This window comes from Theobroma cacao, chromosome 9 (assembly GCF_000208745.1).
Source record: "Theobroma cacao cultivar B97-61/B2 chromosome 9, Criollo_cocoa_genome_V2, whole genome shotgun sequence".
Lineage (NCBI taxonomy): Eukaryota > Viridiplantae > Streptophyta > Magnoliopsida > Malvales > Malvaceae > Theobroma > Theobroma cacao.
In genome coordinates this window covers 31,611,411-31,624,664 of record NC_030858.1, presented here as the reverse complement: position 1 = coordinate 31,624,664, position 13,254 = coordinate 31,611,411, and positions in this window count along the sequence as shown.

Here is a 13,254-nt window from a genome sequence, read left to right as displayed (position 1 = left end):
TGGTGGAAAATTACAATTTTGCCCCTGGGTGGGCAAAATTACCATTTTACCCTTTTACTCCAAATTATACCGAAATTAAATTTTTTCACTTCTAAACTCAAATCGTTACTCCAATAAGTCAAATGGGGCAAAAAATCTTTTCTAAAAATTCTCATTTTATCCCCAAGTGGCAAAATTACCATTTTTGCCCCTAGATTGTGAAAATTTTGGTTTGACTCCAATTGATCCTCGAACTCCGAATCACCATTATTAAACCATCTTGAGACTTTAAAATTCTTAATTTCATCGTAAATTCTCTATTTGATCTACTCGAGGCTTAAATCAATTTATTGTACCTCTAGGTACAATACCGACTTTGTAAATTTTTCGGGACTCTACTAGCATGCAAACATGCTATCCATCACATGTATGTCTTGACAAATATTTTTATAGAGTCGAGGTTGTCATCTTCTCCCCCACTTGGATCAACCATATAATCTTTTTTCTTGATTGACTTCGACATCCGGCTAAATATTAATATTTTAAATAATTATTTTATTAATAATATTATTTTATTCTAAAAATTTTATCTTGTCTCCCTGGTACCCAAAATACCTTTTTATGCCTCACTTGACTTCCAAATCGCCTTTTTATCTCACAAATTCTCCTCTGACAAAATTATTATTATTTTATTATTATTTTCTCACTTGCGAAACATTTTATCCTAACTACTCCTTTCGTCTTTTATCACCTCTAAACATTTTAATTGACCTCAATATGCATTCGATCAACTTTATTTATCCCCATATCAAAGTATGGGGTATTCAATATGATGTTGTACCTTGAATAGTTTCATACAAATCAGACCTGTAAAGAATTGTTTTCTGCAGCTACCCAATGACAAGAAAGTTACTATGTCATACATAGGAACTGTGAAATTAACTTCAAAATTAATCTTACAGAATGTTCTCTATGTCCCAAGTTTCAAATTCAATCTCATTTATGTAGGACAGCTCACTAGGACTAAGAACACCTATATATTTTTCATTGATATGTACTGTGTTGTACAAGACATCCCTTTATGGACAGTGATTGGGGTTGCTAGGACTTTCTCAGGGCTATATTTCATGCAAGATAATTTAGATGAACAAGAAATGTCAAAGTTTTGTTTTGATAAATTAGTCAAAGTTCCTTTTGTTTCAACAGTCAATCATTGTAAACAAAATTACAAATGTTTTGATTTATGGCATTTCAGACATGGTCATGTTCTTTTAGAAAGGATTGGTGTTATACACAAACAATTTCCTAATGTTTATTATTTAAATGAACAGGTTTGTGAAATTTGCCCTTTGGCAAAGCAGAAAAGGCTTCCATTTCCAATACATGTTCAGTCTACTACTTGTGCTTTCCAATTGATTCATGTTGATATTTGGGGTCCATATGAGACTCCTACTTTATCTGGTTAAAGATATTTTCTCACAGTGGTGGATGATTTCACACGATTCACTTAGATTTTCCTCATAAGTAATAAATCAGATGTATTGACAATTGTTCCTTCATTCAATAACTATGTTCAGCAACAATTTGTACTTCAATTAAATGCAAAAGGTCAGATAATGGTTTAGAGTTTAGGTTGTCTGATTTTTTTGCTAAAACTGGCATAATTCATCAGTTATCTTGTGTGAATACCCTTCAACAAAATGGAATTGTTGAAAGGAAACATCAACATATTCTTACTGTTGCTAGAGCCCTGATGCACCAATCTAATGTGCCTGCACACTTCTGGGGGGATGCAGTACTCATTGCAGTTCATATCATCAACAGAGTGCCGACCAAAGTACTTCAGAATAAATCACCCTTTGAGCTAATATTTCACAAAGTCCCTACATATGAACACCTAAAGGTATTCGGTTGTCTATGTTTTGTGTCAACATTGCCTCAACACAGGAAAAAATTAGCAAAAAGAGCCTCAAAATGTGTCTTTCTAGGATATCCCAATAACATAAAAGGGTACAAGGTATATGATCTTAGTGCACAAAAGAATCTGGTATCTAGAAATATTGTTTTTCATGAAGAAATATTTCCATTTTAGTCTATGCAGCATGGTATGCAGGAAAACACATTTTCTCAAACACTTAATTTGTATACTAAATATCTTGATGTTTTTTATTCATATCTTGAAAATTTTCAAAACCAAGACTAAGTACCTGCTGAAAATCATTCACCTTCACTTGTGCCAAGACCACAAACACCTATTACATCAACCTCAAATGAGTTGGTACATGATTCACCTATAACAGTCAGCATGCCTACTGCAACTGACTTAATATGTGAAGCAGATGACAATGAAATTGATGACAGAAATACAAATTTGCCAATTAAGAAAAGTACTAGACTTAAACATATTCCTAAATACTTAGAAGCCTATGATGTTGATCTACCATCACATTCAAACATTGTCACTACACATCCTATATCCAAATGCTTATCTGCTGATAAACTCTCATCAGAACAAAAAACATTTACTATCTCATTGTCAAAAATTCATGAGCCAAATACTTACCTTCAAGCAGCTAATCATTCTCATTGGAGAAATGCAATGGCAGTTGAATTGAAAGCTTTACAGGACAATGGCACATAGAGTATTGTACCTTGGCCTGCAAATTCTCATGTGATAGGATGTAAGTGGGTCAATAAAGTGAAACTAAATGAACATGGTGAAGTTGAGAGATATAAAACTTGGCTGGTAGCTAAAGGATATAGCCAAATTGCAGGGTTTGACTATCAAGAAACTTTCAGTCTAGTGGCTAAGGAAACCACTATCAGGGTGTTCTTTGCCTTAGTTGCAGCACATAACTAGTTATTATCACAACTTGATGTGAATAATGCATTTTTAAATAATGATTTGGAAGAGGAAGTATACATGGAAATTCCACAAGGGTACACTGTCTAGGGGGAGTATCCCAAAGGAACTAGATTAGCTTGTAAATTGCATAAATCTTTGTATAGTCTCAAGCAAGCATCTATACAATGGAATGCCAAATTTACTTCATTAGTTCTTCAATATGGTTTTCATCAATCATCAATAAACCACTCTCTCTTCACTATGAAAGGAAATGATGGAAGTTTTACTGCTTTACTACTATATGTAGATGATATACTGATTGGTAGTACATCCACTCAAGTAGTAAAAGATGTAAAGCTATACCTAAGCTCACAGTTTAAATTAAAGGATCTTGAAGCTGTGAAATATTTTTTGGGATTAGAGATTAACAGGTCAGTTTAGGGTATTACTATTTCACAGAGAAAATATGCTTTGGATCTCCTAGAAGAATATGGACTCGTAGGAGCTAAACCAGTTTCTACTCTAATTGATTACAATCCAAGCTGCACAAGGTATAAGAGGAAGATGAACTGAATAATCTTACAATTTACAGGTAGTTGGTAGGAAAGTTACTTTATCAAACCTTTAGCAGACCAGACATATCATATGCAGTTCAAGTATTGACTCAATACATGGACAAGCCTGGTATGCAACATTTCACAACAGCACAGAGGGTTTTAAAGTATATGAAAAGAGCTCCAAGGCAAGAAATTCAGATGAAGTCTGCATCAAACTTGAAACTATCAGCCTACTGTGATAGTGATTGGGCAAGTTGTTCAGATTCTAGAAGATCAGTTACTAGATTTAGTATTTTCATTGAAAAATCACTCATAAGCTGGAGATCTAAGAAACAATCAGTGGTGGCCAGAAGTTCTGCTGAAGCTGAGTACCGTTCCATGGCCTCGACATTTTGTGAGCTTATTTGGTTAAAGTATCTATTGTCTGATTTTAGAATTAGCCATGCTGATCCAATTGTTCTTTACTCATATAGTCAATCAGCGATTCACATAAACAAGAATTCGATGTTTCATGAGAGAACTAAACACATCGAGATGGATTGTCATTTTGTTAGAGAAAAGGTGTTAGCAGGTATAATCAAGCCGGTCCATATATCTACTAATCTTTAGTTAGCTGATATCTTTACTAAGGCCTTGCAATCGAGGCAGTTTCACAATCTACTGAGCAAGATGAATGTTCTCAACGATCACATATCCTCTTAAGGGGGAGTATCAGAAGTATTCAGAATGAATAAGCTCAAGAATTTCTAGAAGAACTCTGCACCAGGTTGACGGCCAAAGAAGGAACAGAGAAGCTTGAAAACGAGAAGATACTAAAATGCAGAGTTTAAATAAAAGTCAAAGGAGTGCCATCCAAACGTTGTGTATTAGGTTCAGCTAAAGACCAATGACTTAATAAGCAATGCACTGTTTTGTACATATATATAATCATTGTTTTTAAAAGTTAGTTAGGTTAGTTATGATGTAATTAATTTCTTTTCTTCTTACTTAACTTTTAAGCTCTTGTATATATATAGCTCATTTACTGAGCCCTGATGAATGAATATTTGAATTATTCCCTTGACCCTTTTCAGCGTCGCCTGTCTTTTCTCTCCTTTGTCATACTCTGCTTTTGACACTATCGTTGATAGGAAGGACAAAATAATACCAAAGCAAAATTAAATGAATGACTACCTTCCATTTATGATGACAGGCTTGATTATGGGCGACGCCTTTTTAAACAACGCATGTACGACTTTCTTAATATTGTATATCCAGTTCATTTAGAAGAAGCCGTCTCTCCGAAAGGCTGCAGCCTTTACAAATGCCTTTGTAGGCATAAAAATGTTTATATCTATTATCCTCCACGACATCGCATTTCATTGCGTAGGCCATTTCAAACTCCTTATTTGCACTGTTCCAGCTTTGATCATGGTAAGTTTATTCTGCATCTGTCGGCATTTGTCCTCTCCTTACACTATTGTAGTTAGTTTAATCTCAAATGAGTTTTCTTTTGGCTTGTTGATTGCCTCTTTTTTTTCTTCCCCCCAACCCATTTAATTGCACTTTAGGTCTTCTTATGATAGTTTTATGGCATCTATCAAAAGTTTTATATAAATTATATCTTATGGGCTCGAGTTAATTTTGGGCTACAAAAACTCACATTATCCTAATTCTAACTGAATTAAGATTTCAATTCTTGTAAAGTCAGGTTAAAAAAAAATTAATCTAAATAAACTAAAAAATATACTTTATTCAAAGTTAACAAATTAAAATCACATTAAACTTTATAATCATTTCACCATGACCTTAAATATAAATATGCATGCATGTATATATAAAGTCACCACGGTCTCAAGATCTTAATTTAGGTGTTCTTATGATATTTTTATAATATTCACACTTACATGTGAACTCAACAGACTTATCAACTTTAAGATGCATTGTTATTTTGATAATATAAACAAATAGTTCCGTCGCATTTTCAAATATCACAAAAAGATGTCGCAATAATGGCATTCTTTTTGCAGGGATTACTGGTATTATGGCTTTCTAGAAGCAATATTATATTTTACATAGCATTAACGTTGTTAATGCTAGGCATAGCGGGACAAGTCGCTTCTTTGAAATCATTTCTTTGTGACCAGCTTCGTTCGATGTTGAACATTGATGAGATTGAGGCAATGAAAGATGAATTTGCTGAAAAACAGGAAATGGAGAAATACGAGGATACACTTGAAAATCGTGCTAATTTTTGGAAAAATATATATTATAGTGTTTTTAGGAACCTTCGTATTTTCAACATTTGGATCAAGCCTTTCGTTGGAAAGAAACCTTCATGGTTTCACTAATAATTGTTGTGGTAGCTTATTTAGTTTTCTGTTCTAGCAAGTGCTGCTATGAGCATGAAGATCCAGCAGGAAAAACGGTTGCTGCACGAATTAAGCAAGCAAAGCCCATAGCAAAATTGCTACCTCTTTGGATAATGTAGATATTAGATTTTGGTTATTACTTTAAAGAATTATGTTACAACATAATGTTGTACACAAAACGACCAGAATAAGTGAAGTGCTACTTCACGCAGAATAATTAGAACAAGTGAAGAGCTACTTCACGCAGAACAAGTGAAACGCTACTTCACGCAGAATAAGTGAAGTACTACTTAAAGTAGAACAATTAGAAAAAAAAAAGAGTAAAGTATTACTCCATATGGAACAATTAATACAAGTAGAACAACCACTTTGAATAGAATAACCACTTCACTTGGATGACAGTGAAAGTAGCTCAAAATAAGTGGTAGGGTTCATGGGTTACTTTCATCTTGGGATGTTCCAGAGAGTTCGGCTTGGTGGCTCAGATATGGAGGTAGTTAATAGGTCTTCCTCTTAACCCTTTCCTTAAGTACAAGTGTTTCACTCTCTTACCTTGTTCTCGTATACTTATTCATGTACAGCTTATTCTCTTGTACCTATTCTCGTACAGCTTTTTCTTTTGTACCTATTCTTGTACACCTTTTTTCTATTACCTTTACTTGAGAACAAGTCTTACTACATCCAATTACAGTAACGGTTACTTACATTAATACTCTTCATAATAATGTCATTCATTAGGCGCATTAAAGCCTATTCTTATGTAACCGCCATTTTTAGCACTATATATAGAGCCTCACAATTCATTTGGAAGGATTCTTCTCTCCCCCTCCAAGCTAACACATTATCAACTTGAGAGCTTCTCTCTCTAATTATCTTGTACTCTCTAAGTCTCTTTAAGTCTCTTCTTATTGTCTTCCACCTGCCACAACACTTGGTACTTCAGGAACTGCTTCAATCTTCCTCTCTGCTGCCTCTGGCACATCCTTTTACTTGTTTGCAACGCTTCCTCTCCCTATCACAAGAACCCCCTTTACAGATAACATTTTTCGCTTATAGTCTAGTGGAGTGAACGGAATACACTTTGGTTATAGAACAAAGCAGGAATCCAGATAATAGTATTGATGTTAGGATTCCTATATATCCATTCAATAGGATTCCCTTAACTTCATTCTATGTGCTTCAAACCTTTACAAGCTTCGTGGTATCATTATTGTGCGATTTTCTAATATAAAAAAATTCTGAAGTAGTGAAGAAATGATCCAACAGCGTGCCAGGTTTGTCAGAATTGGTGTCAGAATGTTCTTTGCTTTTGGGTGTTGCGTAACTGCTTGGAGAGTGGAGGTTCGTAGATTGAGTTTAATCAGCAAATTGGAAAACGAAACAATTCCCATGACAATCTTATTGTTGGCTCCTCAATTTTTCTTATTAGGAATTGTGGGGAAAGGACTAAAGCATTTGTTTTATGATAGAGTACCAGTTTCGATGTGGTTTCTTGAGTATCCATTTAATGAAGGTGTGCTTGGTTTTGGAAGATTCGTCAGTGTGTTTTCATTATTGTTTGCTTGACCCTGGATTGGCGACACCAAAAGCGAAAGTCATGCTGACAAGTACTTGCTAATGTTAGCGGTTTTAAATATTTTTATCATGTTTGTATACATTTTTTTTTTGCTCAGCATAAAAAGTTTGTATACATTTTTCTTACCTATAAGTATGATTGGGATGTAATAGTACCGCAGAACAAATCCCACCTGAGCATGGGAAAGGTTGCTGGCCCCACGGAATTAATAACTGCATCCTCCTCGGCTTCCGTAGCCTTGGGGACAAATTCCAAGTCTCCAAGTAACTTTGGGAGCAATCTAGAGTCCTGTTCAGTGGCAAAAGTTGACGTTCAACGCTTTCATTCCTGGCCCTTTATTGGATATGCATAAGCTGTATATGTCGTACATATCATCAACATCATTTCTATTGCAAGCTAATATGTACTTGTTTTGCTCAATATGCTTTTTTTTTTCCTTGATGTGTAGTAAAGGTTATTTGTTACATTATTTTTAATTTTTTTTGTAATTTTTTAATGAAACTATACATGTTTAACTTTGATTCTGTGTGTTTTATAAATATGAAACTACTATGAACAATTTTCTTTATTCAAATTCAAAGTGAAACAAACAAAATTCAGAACAAAGTTAGTTCTTTTGAAAATCTTTTCAAGCAAGTAAGTTTTTTTTCTTTTTGTAATTTATTGTTTGATTTTCTTTTAAAAAAATAAATTTCTCTTACTTGTTGCCCTCTACGTATAATTTTTTTTAATTAAAATATAAGGAAAAAAGAAAAAAAATTTTATGCATAAGATGATGCTTCTTTTTTTATGTATATATATATATATATATATATATGTTCAAACAAATAAAAAAATTATTTGATTTTAAAAGAAAAGCACAAAGTAAGAATATTTATGTTTCCAAAGAAAACTAACTTGATAAGCACAAGAAAAGATTAAAAAAAAATCTTGCTTGATACAGGAATTTGTTTCAATCCTTTATTACCCATAAATCACAGTTTATAGCTAAAGTTCAAAAGCAAAGTGCCAACCGTTGGGATTAATTATTTATTTAATTGACTCATTGTCTTGAAGTTTATTTTAATGTTTTTGTTTGTTTTTAAAACTCATGAGTCACCAGCTTTTTGTTTTAATTCTTTTTATTATTTTATTTTGATGTGTAGCCTTAGAAAAGAGAAAACATTAGAATAAAAGAAGTAAATAAAGGCTGATACCTTGTCAATTTTTTTTTTGTTTTTCTTTTATTTGTTGGCAGCAAAAGCTGCAAGTTGCAGTTCTCTTTTTTGTTTATATATAGAAAAGGGTTTTTTGTTTTTATATAACAAAAGCTACGACTACATCAGAGGTTATGTTTATGCTTATTAACAACTGCTTCTCCAGCATGTGGACGTGGGCGTCCAATTACGTTTGCTTGTCTAAGGGTGCCCTATTCATCTCAGGTATCTACGCTATTCTTGAATAGGAAGGGCTAAAAGAATTCCAAAAGGAAAATAGTACTAGCTAGTATTCGTTATTAATTGTTTGGTTATCTAAAAGAAAACATGAACACTAACATAATTTTAATGGATGACTACCATTTTCGATGATAGGTTTGCTTATGAGCGACGCGTTTGTAGACAACGCATTTAGAGCTTTCTTGATATCGTATGTCTAGTTCATTTGGGACAAGTCATCTCTCCGAAAAGCTCCAGCCTTTGCAAATGCTTTTGAAGGCGTAACAATGTTTACGTCTATTGTCCTCGACCACATCGCAACTGATCGCATAGGTCGGTTCAAACTCCTCGTTTGCACCGTTCCAGCTTTGATCATCGTAAGTTTATTCTTCTTATGTCAGCACTTGTCTCCGACTTACACTATTGTAGTTAGTTATATCTCAAACGAGTCTCCTCTTGACTTGTCCTCTACCTCTTTTTTCTTCACCCTATTTTCTTTGCACTTTAGATATTCGTATGATATTTTCAAATGCATCTATCTAAAGTTACATAATAAATGGTAAATATGAACGGTATGAAATTAAATTTATATTATTCATATTCTTTCTATTCGAAATTCAATATTCACTTTGGACTTAACATAAGAGAGGATTAGGGATAACATTTTGGCTTTAGTTTTTTTAATATGTTTTTTATAACGTTGATTGTTAAATTTTAGTTTTTCCAATATTAAAAAATAAAAAAATATATTAAAAATTAATATATAACATAGAAAAAAGTAAGAGTTGTAAATGTTAAAAACGGAAAGTGGATATAATTATGGAACATATTAAAAAAGAAAATATAGACATTAAATCTGGAACAAAAATAGTAATTTTTTATCTGCATTTTTTTAATACTAAATCACTTACTCTATGAATTTAAAAACAAGAAATTAATTATTTACATGCAACACATGCAATCATGTGTTAAACTTTTTATGAAAAGCTAAAAATAATTATTTTAATAATATTAGAAGTTTTCTAGAGTAGAAAAATTATTTCGGAAAATTGGGCTAAACAATTAATATTTAAATATGCAGTGAGTTACGTTAAATTTTCTTATAGTTTGTGATCAAGAACATTTAATAATTCAACGGTAGAGGGCAGTTGTAAATTTCCTTTCTTTCCAAAATTGTGTGTAAAAAAAAGGAGCATCATTTTGGTTGAGAAAACAAAAACAGAAATCATTAATATAGAAATTTGTTGGGAGATAAACCATATCTTGAACACAGAGATATCACATTAATCTAATTAGTTAATGCAGTTTTGGATCTTCCATGTTTATACCATATTTTAGTGCCGTGAGATACCACACTCAAATATATATCAACCTCAACAAACTCCCGTTCACTTGTGAGTAATGATCAGCTTCCATGCAAGCAAACAATGCTATTTTTTTGAGCAACCCATGAACCTTTTAGGCACGTACCACCATGCGTTATCCTGTGTCCAGCTTGTTGTGTTAATACACCGTCATGTTTTTTCAAAAAAACTACTGCATCACCATACACGTCGCACTCAACTCCGTTGCATTTTAAATATCGTAGAAAACACTCGCAATAATGATATTATTGTTTTTGCAGGCATTGCTGGTATTATGGCTTTCTAGTTGGCTTCTTGCTTTACATGTCAGCAATATTATATTTTACGTAGCATTAATGTTATTTATGCTAGGCACAGCGGGACAAGATGCTTCGTTGAAAACATTTCTCGATGACCAGTTTCGTGCGACGATGGACATTGATGAGACTGAGATAATGGAAGATCAATTTTCCCAAAAACAACATATGGAGAAATACGAGGATACACTTTTAAATCATGCTAATTTTTGAAATTATATCGCAGTGTTTCTAGGAACCTTCGTATCTTCAACATTTGCATCAAGCCTTGAATGGGATGAAACCTTCAAGGTTTCACTAATAGTTGTCGTGGTAGCTTATTTAGTTTTCTGCTTTGGCAAGTGCTGCTACGACCATGAAGATCCAGCAGGAAAGACGGTTGCTGAACGAATGAATCAAGCAAAGCCCCTAGTAAAATTGCTACCTCTTTGGATAACATTCATCGTTTATAGTCTAGTGGAGGCAACAGGATACACTCTGTTTATAGAACAAAGTGAGAATCTAGATGATCGGATTGATCTTAGGATTCCTATATATTCATTCAATAGGATTCCTTTAACTTCATTCTATGTGCTTCAAAACTTTACAACCTTCATCATATCATTATTGTGTGATTTTCTGATAAAAAAATTCTGGAGTAGTGAAGAAAGCATTCAACATCGTGCCAGGTTTGCCAGAATTGGTATTGGAATGTTCTTTGCTATTGGGTGTTGCATAGCTGCTTGGAGAGTGGAGGTTCGTAGATTAAGTTCAATCAGCAAATTTGAAAGTAAGGTTGGCCGAAGAATATCAGAAGATGACACTATTCACATGACAATCTTATGGTTGGCTCCTCAATTTTTGTTATTAGGAATTGTGGAAGGAGTTATTGGAAAGGGACTGAAGTATTTGTTTTATGACAGAGTACCCGTTTCGATGTGGGTTCTTGAGTATCCATTTAATGGAGGTGTGCTGTGTTTTGGAAGATTCATCAGTGTGTTATCATTATTGTTTGCTCGACCCTGGATTGGCGACACCATAAACGAAAGTCAAGCTGACAAGTACTTGCTAATGTTAGCCGTTTTAAATATTTTTATCATGTTTGTAGACATTTTTCTTACCTATAGGTATGATTGGAATGTAATAGTACCGCAAAGCGGATCCCACATGAGCATGGTAATGGTTGCTGGCTCCACGGAATTAATAACTGCATCTTCCTCAGCGCCCTTAGCCTTGGGGACAAATTCCAAGTCTCCTAGTAAATCAATGAGCAATCTAGAGTCTCGTTCAGTGGGAAAAGTAGTCATTCAACGCCTTCATTCGTGGCCCTAGATTAGATATGCATAATCTGTATATGTCGTACATATCATCAACATTATTTCTAGAGTGCTTTTCATAAATGGGCTTGAGACATAAGGTGTTTTTAAGAATAGTCTTTTCTATAACTTTATCTATTTTTAGCCAAGAGAAAACAAATTGGACAAAATTATCCTTAATGAAATCGACCCATTCGCTAGGCTCCTCGCCTCAACCCGAAACTTATTAACGGGTCAAATATGTTTAGGTTTGCGTCTCAAACTGACTCATATTTTTGGAGCTTTCTTCACCAGACTATTCATCTTTGGAGTACTCCTTATCAGAAAGAAAAACGTTTAAGCATTTTGAGCATTTTGGAGTAGTTTTTGATACACGAAGAAAACCTGTGAGTGTTTTGAGCATTTTTAAACATGTTAGAGTGATTTTTGATAAATGAAGAAAAACTTTCGAACATTTTAAGCATTCATATTTGTTAATTATGTTGTTAAATGGAATATGGTGTATCGTTTGAAGTTGTTGATCTTGTTAAATAGAATTCAGTAGTTTTGGTAATTTTTGAGAATTATGTGATTAGTTTTTAAGCATTGCATGACTGACTTTGAACATTACGTGACTGATTTTTGATAAGGCATTATGTGACTAGTTTTTGATAAGGCATTGCATGACTAGTTAATAGGTATTGTGTGACTGACCTTGGGTATTACGTGATTGATTTTTGATGAGGCATTGCGTGACTAGTTTCTGATAAGGCATTGTGTGACTAGTTAATAGGCATTACGTGACTGACTTTGGGCATTGCGTGACTAGGTTTTTATAAGGCATTGCGTGACTAGTTTCTAATAAAGCATTGCATGACTAACTTTGGGCATTGCGTGACTAGTTTTTGATAAGGCATTGCGTGACTAGTTTCTGATAAGGTATTGCATGACTAGTTGATAGACATTGCGTGACTTGTTAGTAAGGCATTGCGTGACTTATTAGTAAGGCATCGTGTGACTTGTTAGTAAGGTATTGCGTGACTAGTTCGTAAGGCATCGTGTGACTTAGGCATTGCTTAAAAATCAGTCATGCAATGTATAAAAACTAGTCACGTAATGGCTAAAATCAATCACGTAATGACTAAAAACTAGTCACACGGTGATTAAGTCACACAATACCTAAAAATCAATAAATCAATTTTGGGGTTCTATGAATAAACCAACAAACTCAAGAACCTAAAATACATATTTTTTTTTGCTAAGCCATGAAATTGTGCATTTCATAAAAGATAGGTTATAAAACTCCATAACCCTCAAAAGTAAGAGAACATATATCCCTATCGAGAGGTCTTGCTCACTCCCCTTATACAAAAACAAAATATACCCTCTTTACAAAATATTCTCTGAACAATTTCAACTTAAAATCTTATAAAAAAAATCAAAATCCCTAACAAACATGCTTAATAATCATCCAAATCCCAAACACAATAAAATTGTGAACCACCATAAAACCCATCAAACATGCTTTAGTTGTTCTTTCTCCCTGAGCAAAATCACTACCTGCAAAGAGCAAAATCGTTGTTCATCTCCCTTAAAA